The sequence below is a fragment of the Triticum aestivum genome, chromosome 7D (genome assembly GCF_018294505.1).
Source record: "Triticum aestivum cultivar Chinese Spring chromosome 7D, IWGSC CS RefSeq v2.1, whole genome shotgun sequence".
Taxonomy (NCBI): Eukaryota; Viridiplantae; Streptophyta; class Magnoliopsida; order Poales; family Poaceae; genus Triticum; species Triticum aestivum.
The window spans coordinates 461,191,863-461,206,716 of NC_057814.1; positions in this window are offsets into that span (position 1 = coordinate 461,191,863).

Consider the following 14,854-nt stretch of genomic DNA (forward strand, 5'->3'; position numbering starts at 1 on the left):
CACCATAATCTTCATGATAGAGAGTCTCTTGTTTTGTCACTTTCATATACTAGTGGGAATTTTTCATTATAGAACTTGGCTTGTATATTCCAACAATGGGCCTCCTCAAGTGCCCTAGGTCTTCGTGAGCAAGCAAGTTGGATGCACACCCACTTAGTTTCTTTTGTTGATCTTTCATATATTTATAGCTCTAGTGCATCCGTTGCATGGCAATCCCTACTCCTTGCATTAACATCAATCGATGGGCATCTCCATAGCTCATTTATTAGCCTCGTTGATGTGAGACTTTCTCCTTTTTGTCTTCTCCACATAACCCCCATCATCATATTCTATTCCACCCATAGTGCCATATCCATGGCTCACGCTCATGTATTGCGTGAAGGTTGAAAAAGTTTGAGATTACTAAAGTATGAAACAATTGCTTGGCTTGTCATCGGGGTTGTGCATGATGAGAGCATTCTTGTGTGACGAAAATGGAGCATGACTAAACTATATGATTTTGTAGGGATGAACTTTCTTTGGCCATGTTATTTTGAGAGGACATAATTGCTTAGTTAGTAGGCTTGAAGTATTATTATTTTTATGTCAATATTGAACTTTTATCTTGAATCTTTCGGATCTGAATATTCATACCACAATTTAGAAGAATTACATTGAAATTATGCCAAGTAGCATTCCACATCAAAAATTCTGTTTTTATCATTTACCTACTCGAGGACGAGCAGGAATTGAGCTTGGGGATGCTTGATACGTCTCCAACGTATCTATAATTTTTGATTGCTCCATGCTATATTATCTTCTGTTTTGGACATTATTGGGCTTTATTATTCACTTTTATATTATTTTTGGGACTAACCTATTAACCGGAGGCCCAGCCCAGAATTGCTGTTTTTTTGCCTATTTCAGAGTTTCGCAGAAAAAGAATATCAAACGGAGTCCAAACGGAATGAAACCTTCGGGAACGAACATGATCCAGAGGACTTGGACCCTACGTCAAGACATCAAGCAGGAAGCCACGAGGTAGGGGGCGCGCCTACCCCCCCAGGCGCGACCTCCACCCTCGTGGGCCCCATGTTGCTCCATCGACGTACTCCTTCCTCCTATATATACCTACGTACCCCCAAATGATCAGATACGGAGCCAAAAACCTAATTCCACCGCCGCAACCTTCTATCCCACGAGATCCCATCTTGGGGCCTGTTCCGGAGCTCCGCCGGAGGGGGCATCGATCACGGAGGGCTTCTACATCAACACCATAGCCTCTCCGATGAAGTGTGAGTAGTTTACCTCAGACCTTCGGGTCCATAGTTATTAGCTAGATGGCTTCCTCTCTCTTTTTGGATCTCAATACAATGTTCTCCCCCTCTCTTGTGGAGATCTATTCGATGTAATCTTCTTTTGCGGTGTGTTTGTTGAGACCGATGAATTGTGGGTTTATGATCAAGTTTATCTATGAACAATATTTGAATCTTCTGAATTCTTTTATGTATGATTGGTTATCTTTGCAAGTCTCTTCGAATTATCATTTGGTTTGGCCTACTAGATTGATCTTTCTTGCAATGGGAGAAGTGCTTAGCTTTGGGTTCAATCTTGCGGTGTCCTTTCCCAGTGACAGTAGGGCCAGCAAGGCACATATTGTATTGTTGCCATCGAGGATAACGAGATGTTTGTTTTTGTCATATTGCATGAATTTATCCCTCTACATCATGTCATCTTGCTTAAAGCGTTACTCTGTTCTTATGAACTTAATACTCTAGATGCATGCTGGATAGCGGTCGATGTGTGGAGTAATAGTAGTAGATGCAGGCAGGAGTCGGTCTACTTGTCTCGGACGTGATGCCTATATACATGATCATACCTAGATATTCTCATAACTATGCTCAATTCTGTCAATTGCTCAACGATAATTTGTTCACCCACCGTAAAATACTTATGCTCTTGAGAGAAGCCACTAGTGAAACCTATGGCCCCCGGTTCTATTTTCCATCAGGGCCCGAGCTGCGGCGTGATGGCCACCGAGGCTAGCATGTATTTCAGCCAAGAGCTACCGCCCCACATCTTCGAAGATACATCTTTGAAGAACTCCAGCAGTGCTTTTCTTGTAGAGTTCTCCTTCGTGGACTTTGTAGGCCTTAGAACGTCGAACTATTCGACGGGCCTCGTTCTGGTCATCAGGGAGCTCCTACCTATTAAGGTAGTCTAAGAAGGGTTCGGTCCATGGAGCGATTACCGCCATGATTACATGGGCGGAAGGCGTTGGTTCAGTGCCCGAGCCCCCGATGATATCCGAATTATGCTCGGCATCCGGGGGTGTGATCGGCGCTGGACTGATATTTCCGCTCTCGTCCTGCCATACCATGGATGGCTTGAAAAGCGTTTCTACAAAGGTGTTAGGCGGGACGGGGTCGCGTTTAGCGCCCATTCGAGCAAGGATGTCCGCTGCTTGATTACTGTGTCGAGCCACATGATGAAACTTGAGCCCCTCAAACCGAGCTGATATTTTGAGTACGACCTTGCGGTAGGTCGCCATCTTTGGATCTTTTGCATCGAATTCTCCATTTATTTGAGATATCACGAGATTTGAATCCCCACACACCTCGAGGCGTTGTATGCCCATAGAAATGGCCATCCGGAGACCATGCAGTAGTGCCTCATATTCGGCCACGTTATTGGAGTCCGTATACATGATCTGTAATACATAACAGACTGTGTCCCCTGCAGGGGATGTTAGGATGACACCAGCCCCCAATCCAGCTAACATTTTGGAGCCGTCGAAGTACATCACCCAGTTGGAGTATGTGATGTACTCTTTAGGGAGTTCGGCTTCCATTCGGCGACAAAGTCGACCAACACCTGAGATTTAATAGCTCGGCGTGGCTTGTATGTTATTTCAAATGGTAAGAGCTTGATAGCCCATTTGGCAATACGGCCGATGGCGTCTCGATTGTTTATGATGTCATTGAGTGGTACCTCAGAGGCCACCATGATCGAGCACTCTTGAAAGTAGTGCCGTAGCTTCCGAGATGCCATGAAAACCGCATATGCTATCTTTTGATAGTGCGGGTATCGGGATTTGCATGGTGTGAGGACCGCCGATACATAGTATACTGGTTTTTGGAGTGGGAATTTGTGTCCTCTTCCTCTCGTTCGACGACGAGCTCAGCGCTCACCACCTGGTGAGTTGCAAATATGTACAACAACATAGGTTCGCCAATGTTTGGTGCGGCAAGGATTGGGTTGTTTGTTAACAAAGTTTTTATTTCTTCCAACCCGGCTGTTGCCGCATCCGTCCACTCAAAGTGGTCGGTACGTCGGAGCAAGCGATAGAGCGGTAGTGCCTTTTCTCCCAATCTGGAGATAAAGCGGCTCAAGGCTGCTACACACCCAGCTAGTTTTTGGACCTGCTTTAGGTCTGTTGGCGTTGCCAATTGTGACAGGGCTCGGATTTTGGCCGGATTTGCTTCAATTCCTCTATTGGAAATAATGAACCCGAGCAGCTTTCCGGCCGGAACGCCGAAAATGCATTTTTCCGGATTGAGCCGTATGTCATATGTTTGGAGGTTGTCGAATGTAAGGCGTAAGTCGTCCACCAATGATTCGACATGTTTAGTTTTGATGACTACATCATCTACATATGCCTCCACCGTCTTGCCAATTTGTTTTTCCAGGCATGTTTGAATCATGCGTTGGTAAGTTGCGCCGGCATTTTTGAGTCCAAAAGGCATGGTGTTGAAGCAGAAAGGCCCATACAGAGTAATGAATGCCATTGCGGCCTGATCGGATTCCTTCATCTTAATTTGATGGTACCCGGAGTATGCGTCGAGGAAGCACAGTGAATCATGTCCTGCAGTTGCGTCAATGATTTGGTCGATGCGGGGCAGTGGGAAGGGGTCCTTAGGGCAGGCCTTGTTGAGGTCTTTGAAATTGACACAAAGGCGCCAGGATTTGTCCTTCTTTGGCACCATGACCAGGTTTGCTAGCCAGTCCGGGTGTTTGATCTCTCTGATGAACCCGGCTTCAAGTAGTTTGGCTAGCTCCTCTCCCATAGCTTGTCGCTTGGGTTCGGAAAATCGCCACAGCATTTGCTTGACTGGTTTGAACCCCTTTATTATGTTGAGGCTGTGTTCGGCCAGTGTGCGTGGGATTCTTAGCGTATCCGAAGAATGCTAGGCAAATATGTCCCAATTCTCGCGCAGGAACGCTCTTAGAGCGGCATCGATCATTGGATCCAGCTGTGCTCCAATGGCTGCTGTTTTATTAGGATCCGTTGGGTGTACTTGAAATTTGACTATTTCGTCTGCTGGCTTGAAGGAAGTGGATTTGGGCCTCTTGTCGAGGATTACATCGTCCTTGTCCACTGTAAAGCGCAGAGTGGTTAGTTCCTCGACCTCGAGGGCCTCGGATAGCGCCTCGAGGGCCAGGGATGCAGTTTTGTTTTCGGCGCGGAGTGCTATATCCGGATCACTAGTGATAGTGATAACTCTTTTGGGCCTTGGCATTTTGAGCTTCATGTACCCGTAATGGGGCATGGCTTGAAAGCGTGTGAATGCGTCTCACCCTAACAGGGCGTGATATCCGCTGTTGAAAGGTGCCACGTGGAAGAGTAACTCTTCGGACCTGTAGTTCCCCGGCGTGCCGAATACGACGTCAAGTTTGATCTTCCCCGAGCTTCATGCTTCTCGACCGGGGATGATGCCTCGGAAAGTGGTGCCGCTTTGCTCAATGTGACTTTTTTCCATCTGCATTTTTTGGAGTGTATCTTTGTAGATGAGGTTCAGTCTGCTGCCGCCGTCCATGAGCACTTTGGTGAGCCAAAAGCCATCTACTATGGGGTTTAAGACCAAGGCGGCTGGTGCTCGGACTGATCTGGCCCTTGGCTCGTCATCGGTGGTGAAAGTTATCGCCATGTCGTTCCAAGGATTTATTGCGGCTACCTGACTGACTTCGGCAAGGTCACGTAATGCCCTTTTGCGCCGGTTGTTGGAAGAAAAGGTCTCGAAGATCATAAAAACATTGAGATTGGTATCCCCCGAAGAGTGCCTCTATGGAGTAATGTTGGTGAGGATGGCCTCGCCGCTCTTAGCCACCTGTCGGAGTACCCAACATGCCCAAAGGCTATGTGTTGGTTCGGTATTCGGCATCATATGTATCTGACAGGGTTTGTTGAGCAGGTTGTCAAGGACAGTTCTGTGTCCCATGAAGGACTTGAATTTTTTGTCCATGAGATGATAGTCAGGTGCCCCGTAAGGGTGCAAGCTTTTTGTCCGTCTGGTGGGCTGCTTGAAGGCAGGCGGTTCCCACTGAGTTGGCTGGGCCTTCCAGGCACTTTCCGTTGTGCAGTACTTCTGTACGATGTGTGCCAAATCTGCAAAGTGTAGTATGCGGTGGCGGTTGAGGGCGTTACGAATTCCCTCGTTCGTACAATTGTGGCAAAATACTGAAACCGCGTCGTTGTCGCAGCAATCTTTGATCTTGTTTTTAACGAGGAATCTGGCCCAAAAGTGACGGGCCGTTTCCTCAGGTTGCTGCCGTACATACATTAGGTCACATACATGTGGAGGACCTGAATTTCTTGGGGAATATTAGTTGTGGTGGGTGGGCGGGTTAAAATCCGAACCCCAACCCGCTATTACATCCGGAGTTTGAAGAATTCGCGAGGTCACCGACCCAGGATCCAGAGTGTCCTGGCGGCCTTTGGGCTCAACGCCTGGTTCTATGTTCGGAGGACATGAGGTCTCTTCCTGAAGATGGGTATCCGGCTCGCAGGACTTGGAAATCCGAACATAGCTTATTCTTAACTTTGGGGGAGAAGTATTCTTGGCTTGTTCCTCCACGACCGCTACCAGATGGGTGATCGGTGGGGACCTGATTTCCCTCTGATCGGGTTTAAGCCCAATCCGATCGTAGTCTGTTGCAACTCCCATGGCGGGGATGCGATCTAGTAGCTCTTTAAGGACGAGACATCTGCTGGATCCATCTTTTCAGGGTGTTCAATGCCGATGCGAAGGCGATGTTTAGTGGTTTCGAGGGCTGCCTTTGGCTTAACGGCCACGCGGGTGCCCATGGTGAAACCGCCGAGCTGGAGGACCTGTCTAGGAGCTAGGGCCCCTCCAGAGGTAATGCTGACGTTAATGACAAGGCGAGCAATCGATCCCGCCGTTGACGACACAGTGGAACTCTCAATGAAAGCACCAATGTCGGTGTCAAAACTGGCTGATCTCGGGTAGGGGGTCCCGAACTGTGCTTCCGAAGATCGATGGTAACAGAAGACAAGGGGACGCGATGTTTACCCAGGTTCGGGCCCTCTTAATGGAGGTAATACCCTACTTCCTGCTTGATTGACTTTGATGAGTGTTGGGGTTACAAGAGTTGATCTACCTCGAGATCGTAATGGCTAAACCCTAGATGTCTAGCCTAGATGATTTGTGTCGACTTATATAGACTAAACCCTCCGGTTTATATAGACACCGGAGGGGCCTAGGGTTATACAAAGTCAGTTTACAGAGGAAGGAAACTACACATCCGAACGTCAAGCTTGCCATCCACGCAAAGGAGAGTCCCATCTGGACACGGGGGAAGGCCTTCTATCTTGTATATTCACGGCCCATCAGTCCGGCCCATGCTACACAGCCCGGACGCCCGAGGACCCCATAATCCAGGACTCCCTCACCCTTGCTTTGCAAGAACAGGAGTAGAAGGAAATCTTGGGCTTTACTTTGTTGATGACTGCCAGGATGTCACATTGACAACGCAGCATGGATTTACAATGACGGTTAGCGTAAAACTTGATAAAGATGGTCACTCCTATTTTAATGCGGACCTTTGGAGAAAAATGTCTAAGTGTTATGAACTGAAAGCTGGCAATAAAATTCTAGTGCGTGCACCACAACCTGGTCTAATTAACATGGATGTTCAGTTCCCAACGTCATCAGCCGATCAAAGTCTGATCGAGGTTAGTGTCCTTTCAACTTTCTCCATGCTATCATATTACTTAGCAAAACCGGGGTATTTGTTCGGACTAATTGATCACTATTTAAGCAACCAATTGTGATTTCATTTACTGAATCCGTTCCTAAGCAGTAACAAATTCTATTTACCAATTTATGCGCACTATATATTCTTCTGCCATGTTCTGAATAAATAATACCTTTCCACCTTTTAAGTAGGATATGTTGGATGCATAGTGAACGATTTGTATGTTACTAAGCGTACCAAATTTCACTGGAAGGACTTGAAGCATGTCATAAACTTTGTTGATAATCTGACATAGATAGCACAACGTATGAACGCTGGATTTTGGATGGGATTAATTAGACCTATGGTGCACACATTGAACAAGACCAATTGTGTGCACAAAATGCTGGTAAAAAGTCTTATTTTAATGTTGATGCTCATAAACTATATATATCTTCAACGATATGTTACAATTGGTTTTTATTCGACATGTCAACAAAAATTGCCCGCTGTAGCAGTTCCTGGATTGATTTCCCGGTGTGGTCGAATTACACTTGTGCCTGCTAATAACGCCAAAGTGATTGCAAGGTACTGCATTTCTCGCATAAATGGAACCATTCAAATTAACAAGTTCTCGCTTGTCGTGGAAATGCATCCATATTGGAAAATTGGAGACACTGTTCTACTCATGCTCTACCAAGGCACAGGAGGGCTCTTCCTTTTCATTGACGAGATGCCAAATCGTCATGATCAAGCTGCTTCCAGTGGATAGTTGTGGTTGTTGGACCTCAGCCTCTTAAAATGTGTTAGCTGTTACTATATTAAGTATGTAGGTATGGACCATATGGTTGTTGGGCCTTAGCCTCTTAAAATGTGATAGTTGTTACTATATTAAGTATGTAGATATGGACCATATGGTTGTCAAAACCGTGTTACGAAGATCCTCCTTTTGTCGAATAGTGTAACCACTATATATATGTTACTCAAATGTTGTTACCCAAGTTCTTAGATTTTCATGGAAAGTATTTGTATTGTACACAGTTCATTGAGTTTAAGCGTGTGCCTGATGTCCAGAAGGAATTTGCATATTAACTGTCCATATTGCAAATTCACACACATGTTAACATAAGGAAACGTATGTGTAACTTACTAATCATCACACACAAGTACTCGCAAACGCATCATGTGCAATACTCCTAGCCACCGCAAGCAACTAGTTTGCATTTTTCAAAGTTTTTTGTACACACAGAATCGCACACGAACTAACTGTATTAACCGTCTGTGTTGTAATTTCTCATCGCAAACAGTTTATCCGAGTTCGGCTGTTTGCCATGTATCACACACATCTTGTTTACACGACTCATTTGTGTTCTTTTGTCTCATCGCAAACAGTTCATCCATGTGAACTGTATGCCACATATCACACACATCTTGTTAAGTTGAACCGTTTCTGTTGTGTTCCCTAATCGAAAGCAGTTCGTCCGAGTAAACCGTATGCCGTATATCTCACACACATTGATATGGCTGCCCGTTTCTGTTGTTCTGCCTCATCACAAACAGTTCGAATGGATTAACCGTGTGCCCTGCATCGCACACACAACTAAAATCTGAACCGTGTTTGACGGCTCCGCCATCGCAAATGTTTTGCACCTTTTTTGACGGTTTTGTACACCACCGTTTGCCATTAATGCATCGCACACAGTTTCGTCAAAGGGTCTCTGATCATAGTGTCGCGTTAGCAGTATCCTGCAGTAGTGCATGTTCCTTCAACCTTGAGATGACGCAACTCCCGGATACCGGAGGAATACCTTGTGTGCTATCAAACATCACAACATACATGGGTGATCATAAAGATGCTCTACAGGTATCTCCAAAGGTGTTTGTTGAATTGGCATGGATCAAGATTGGGATTTGTCACTCCGAGTATCGGAGAGGTATCTTTGGGCCCTCTCGGTAATACACATCATAAGAAGCCTTGCAAGCAAAGTGACTAAGGAGTTAGTTGCAAGATGATGTATTACGGAACGAGTAAAGAGACTTGCCGGTAACGAGATTGAACTGGGTATGAAGATACCGACGATCGAATCTCGGACAAGTAACATACCGACGGACAAAGGGAATTACGTATGTTGTCATAAGGTTCGACCGATAAAGATTTTCATAGAATATGTAGGATCCAATATGGGCATCCAGGTTCCACTATTGGTTATTGACCGGAGAGGTGTCTCGGCCATGTCTACATAGTTCTTGAACCCATAGGGTCCGCACGCTTAACGTTCATTGACGATATAGTGTTATATGAGTTATATGATTTAGTGACTGAATATTGTTCGGAGTCCCGGATGAGATCACGGACATGACGAGGAGCTCCGAAATGGTCCGGAGGTAAAGATTTATATATAGGATGATACTATTTGGACACCAGAAGAGTTTCGGGGCGTACCGGGTAGTCATCGGGTCACTAGAAAGGGTTCCGGTAAGCCCGGGAGGTTTATGGGCCATATGGGCCAAGAGAAGGGAGCACACCAGCCCACAAGGGGCTGGTGCGCCCCTCTATGGTAGCCGACCCCAGGGGAGAGAAGGAAAGAGGGGACTAGATCTTCTCCTTCCTTCCATCTCCTCCTCTTTCTTTCCCCCTTAGGGGAATTATGGCAGGTGGCGCAGGCCAGGGCAGGAGCCTTAGGGCTGGTCGGCCACCTTTGTGGTGCGCCTGGCTGCCTCCCCTCTTCCCCCAGTTATATATATGTGGGAGGGGCACCACACAAGGGACACAACATTGTCTTAGCCGTGTGCGGCGCCCCCTCCACCGTTTACACCCTCGGTCATATTTTCGCAGTGCTTAGGAGAAGCCCTACGGAGATACCATCACCATCACCGTCACCACGCCGTTGTGCTGCCGAAAATCATCCACTACCTCGCTGTCTTGTTGGATCAAGAAGGCATGGACGTCACCAAGCTAAACGTGTGCTGAACGCGGAGGTGTCGTACGTTCGGTACTCGATCGGTTAGATCGCGAAGAAGTTTGACTACATCAACCGTGTTACTAAACGCTTCCGCTTACGGTCTATGAGGGTACATAGACACACTCTCCCCTCTCATTGCTATGCATCTCCTTGATAGATCTTGCGTGTGCGTAGAAAACTTTTGTTTTCCATGCAACGTTCCCCTACAGTGGCATCCGAGCCAGGTCTATGCGTAGATGATATGCACGAGTAGAACACAAAGAGTTGTGGGCGGTGATAGTCATACTGCTTACCACCAACGTCTTATTTTGATTCGGCGGTATTGTGAGATGAAGCGGCCTGGACCAACCTTACACGTCCACGCACATGAAACCGGTTCCACCAACTGACATGCAACTAGTTTTGCATAAAGGTGGCTGGCGGGTGTCTGTTTCTCCTACTTTAGTTGAATCGAATTTACCTACGGCCGGTCCTTGAAGTATGTTAAAACAACAAACTTGATGAATCACCGCTGTGGTTTTTGCGTAGGTAAGAATGGTTCTTGCTAGAAGCCCGTAGCAGCCACATAAAACTTGCAAGAACAAAGTAGAGGCCGTCCAACTTGTTTTTGCAGGGCATGTTGTGATGTGATATGGTCAAGATATGATGTGATATATGTTGATGTATGAGATGATCATGTTTTGTAATATCGACAACCGGCAGGAGCCTTAGGGTTGTCTCTTTATGGTATGAAATGCAAGCGCCATGTAATTGCTTTACTTTATCGCTATGCGTTAGCAATAGTTGGCGAGACGACCCCGATGCAACGATGGAGATCATGGTGTCGAGCCGGTGATGATGGAGATCATGACGATGCTTTGGAGATGGAGATCAAAATCACAAGATGATGATGGCCATATCATGTCACATATTTTGATTGCATGTGATGTTTATCCTTTATGCATCTTATTTTGCTTAGAACGGCGATAGCATTACAAGATGATCCCTTCACTAAATTTCAAGATAAAAGTGTTCTCCCCGAGTATGCACCGTTGCCAAAGTTCGTCGTTTCGAAGCACCTCGTGATGATCAAGCATGATAGACTCTACGTTCACATACAACGGGTGTAAGACAATTTTGCACATGCATAATACTTGGGTTAAACTTGACGAGCTTAGCATGTACAGACATGGTCTAGGAACACTAGAGACCGAAAGGTCGAACGTGAGTCATATAGTAGATATGATCAACATAGAGATGTTCACCATTGATGACTACCCTATCTCACGTGATGATCGGACATGTGTTAGTTGATTTGGATCACATATCACTTAGATAACTTAAGGGATGTTTATTTATGTGGGAGTTCATTAGTAATTTGATTAATTGAACTTAATATATCATGAACTTAGTCTTATAGTTTTGCATATCTATGTTGTAGATCAATGGCCCGAGCTACCGTTCCCCTGAATTTTAATGCGTTCCTAGAGAAAGATAAGTTGAAAGATGATGGTAGCAACTACACGGACTGGGTCCAGAACTTGAGGATTATCCTCATTGCTGCACAGAAGAATAATGTCCTTGATGCACCGCTAGGTGATAGACCTATTGCAGGAGCAGATGCAGACGTTATGAACGTTTGACAAGCTCGATATGATTACTACTTAATAGTTTAGTGCGCCATGCTTTACGGCTTAGAACCAGAACTTCAAAAACTTTTTGAACGCCATGGAGCATATGAGATGTTTCAAGAGCTGAAATTGGTACTTCTTACTCATGCTCGTGTCGAGAGGTATGAGACCTCTGGCAAGTACTTTGCCTACAAGATGGAGGAGAATAGCTCAGCCAGTGAGCATGTGCTCAGAATGTCTGGGTACGTAATACAATCGCTTGAATCAAGTGGGAGTTAATCTTCCAGATAAGATAGTGATTGACAGAGTTCTCTAGTCACTATCACCAAGCTACTAGAACTTCGTGATAAAATATAATATGCAAGGGATGACAAAAACGATTCTCGAGCTCTTCGCGATGCTGAAATTGGCGAAGGTAGAAATCAAGAAAGAGCATCAAGTGTTGATGGTTAACAAGACCACTAGTTTCAAGAAAAAGGGCAAAGGGAAAGAAAGGGAACTTCAAGGAGAATGGCAAGAAAGTTTCCACTCCCGTGAAGAAGCCCAAAGCTGGACCTAAGCCTGAAACTGAGTGCTTCTACTGCAAAGGGAATGGTCACTAGAAGCGGAACTGCCCCAAGTACTTGGCGGATAAGAAGGATGGCAAAGTGAACAAAGGTATATTTGATATACATGTTATTGATGTGTACCTTACTAGTATTCGTAGTAGCCCCTGGGTATTTGATACTGCTTCAGTTGCTAAGATTAGTAACTCGAAACAGGAGTTGCAGAATAAACAGAGACTAGTTAAGGGCTAGGTGACGATGTGTGTTGGAAGTGATTCCAAGGTTGATAAGATCACCATCGCACACTCCCGCTACCTTCAGGATCAGTGTTGAGCCTAAATAAATGTTATTTGGTGTTTGCGTTGAGCATGAACAAGATTAGATCATGTTTATTGCAATACGGTTATTCATTTAAGTCAGAGAATAATTGTTGTTCTGTTTACATGAATAAAACCTTCTATGGTCATACACTCAGTGCAAATGGTTTATTGAATCTCGATCGTAGTGATACACATATTCATAATATTGATGCCAAAAGATGCAAAGTTGATAATGATGGTGCAACATACTTGTGACACTGCCGTTTAGGTCATATTGGTGTAAAGCGCATGAAGAAACTCCATGAAGATGGGCTTTTGGAATCACTTGATTATGAATCATTTGATACTTGCGAACCATGCCTCATGGGCAAGATGACCAAAACTTTGTTCTCCGGAACAATGGAGCGAGCTAATGACTTATTGGAAATAATACGTACCGATGTGTGCTGTCCGATGAGTGTTGAAGCACGCGGCAGGTATCATTATTTTCTGACCTTCACAGATGATTTGAGTAGGTATGGGTATATCTACTTGATGAAACACAAGTCTGAAACATTTGAAAAGTTCAAAGAATCCACGGGGAATGCGGAGGCGCATGAGGATATGGGCGCTGCAGGGGACGTGGTCAGCGCAGGCGGCGTTGTTACCACCTCCCCCACGGCCGAAGCAGGAGGGGGAGGCACCGGAGAAGAGCGACATCAGCAACATCCCAGCGGTCATGCTCCACGAGGTACGAACGAAGGGGTTATTACGTCTATACCCCTCCTCCTCGCCGAAGGGCACAACCGCAGTGGTGGCACCCGGTCTGGGGCGAATTGCCTCCCTCCGGCCGCCCCCGCCATGGGCACGACCGCAGGGCGCGTGCCTCCCCCGGAGCAGGCTGACCCAGCCACTGTGCCCAATGGATCCACTGGCCCTCAAGCGCCTCCACCGCGTCACCATGCCATCCAAGCGGCTACTTCGCAACAGCGAGGGCGCGACGCGATCGCCGCCAGCACCATCAGAAGCCGGGCGACGATGCGGTCTACGTCATCATCACCAATGCCAAGCACTGCTACGGAGGCCATGGTGTGGGCCCAGCTATTGTTGAGATTCCCGCCGGTAGCTGATCAGATGGATGAGTGGAGAGCCACCATTCAGAGTCTGGTTGGCTTCACCGAGGCTGGGTGCTCACAGCAAGCTGGCCCGCCACAGCCTCCCCAGACAACGATGGTGGCTCGTGCTGCTGGCTGTACGGAAGGTCCCACCCTCATAGTGTAGTCCCCACCACGGCAATCAGCACGGGAGCCGCGAAATCAAGAGCCCGACGATGTCTCGATGGCCTCTTCCGACCCTCGAGCACATCAAGGCCAACGACGAGCCCTGGAAGTCAGGCGGAGGGAAGGCGTGCGCGTCGTCGTCGAGCGACGCTGCGACGACCACCAAAGGACTAATGGGTGCGATGGCCCTGACGTCAACGAGCCTGCGCTCGAGGATGGCGGGTGCCTACCTTTCGAGGTTGGGTGCCATGCCTTCACTCGCGAGCTGCGGCAAGTCCGTTGGCCATCCGCTCGCACGTTGAAGCCAGAGATACCCGAGAAGTATGATGGGAGGCTGAACCCGACAGAGTTCTTGAGCATCTACACCATCGCTGTTCAAGCTGCCGAGGGAAGAGAGGAGAAGGTGTTCGCCAACTACTTCCCTTTGGCACTCAAGTCCAATGTGAGGTCTTGGCTGATACACCTGACGGAGAACTCCATTTCGACATGGACTAACCTGTGCCATGAGTTCATTGGCGCCTTCACGGACGGCCACGAAGAACCAGGACGGCCCAACGACTTGCAGCTTCTCCAACAGAAAGAATGAGAGACTCTACGGAAGTATCTGCAAAGATTCAGCAGAGTCCACAGAAATATCCCAGATATCCACCCGGCAACTGTGATAGTTGCCTTCCAATCCAATGTGCTCAACCGCAGGATACGTTCCAAGACGAATGTTCGGTTGCCCAAGACTGTGAAGGAGCTTTACACCTTGGTGGACAAATGCGCTCGGGTGGAGGAGGGGAGGAAACTCCCTGGAGAGGAAGATTGCGTCGACATCGACTCAGAGGATGACGACGAGACCACCAGTAAGAAGAAGAAGAGCAAGAAGCACAACAAGAGGCACAAGAATAAGGTAGTGATGACCGTCGAAGGATCGGGCGCGCCTAGTACTGGCAAGAAGGCTAAGGCTGAAGCCCCTGGCAAGGAAGTTTCCGCGTGCACTGACTGTCGGGAGGCTGCGGCTGCCGAGAAGGCTAGGAAAGGCGTTGGGCCATATTGCAAGATTCATCAGACCAAAGGCCACTATCTCCAAGAATGCCATCAGGTCGATTAGCTCGTCAAGAGGAAGAGGGCTGAATATGAGAAGCGTGATAAGGAAAAAGGTCAGAATGACACTGGCGGGAAGGGCCGAGGCGGTGAAGCAAATCGCCCTGGCAAGGC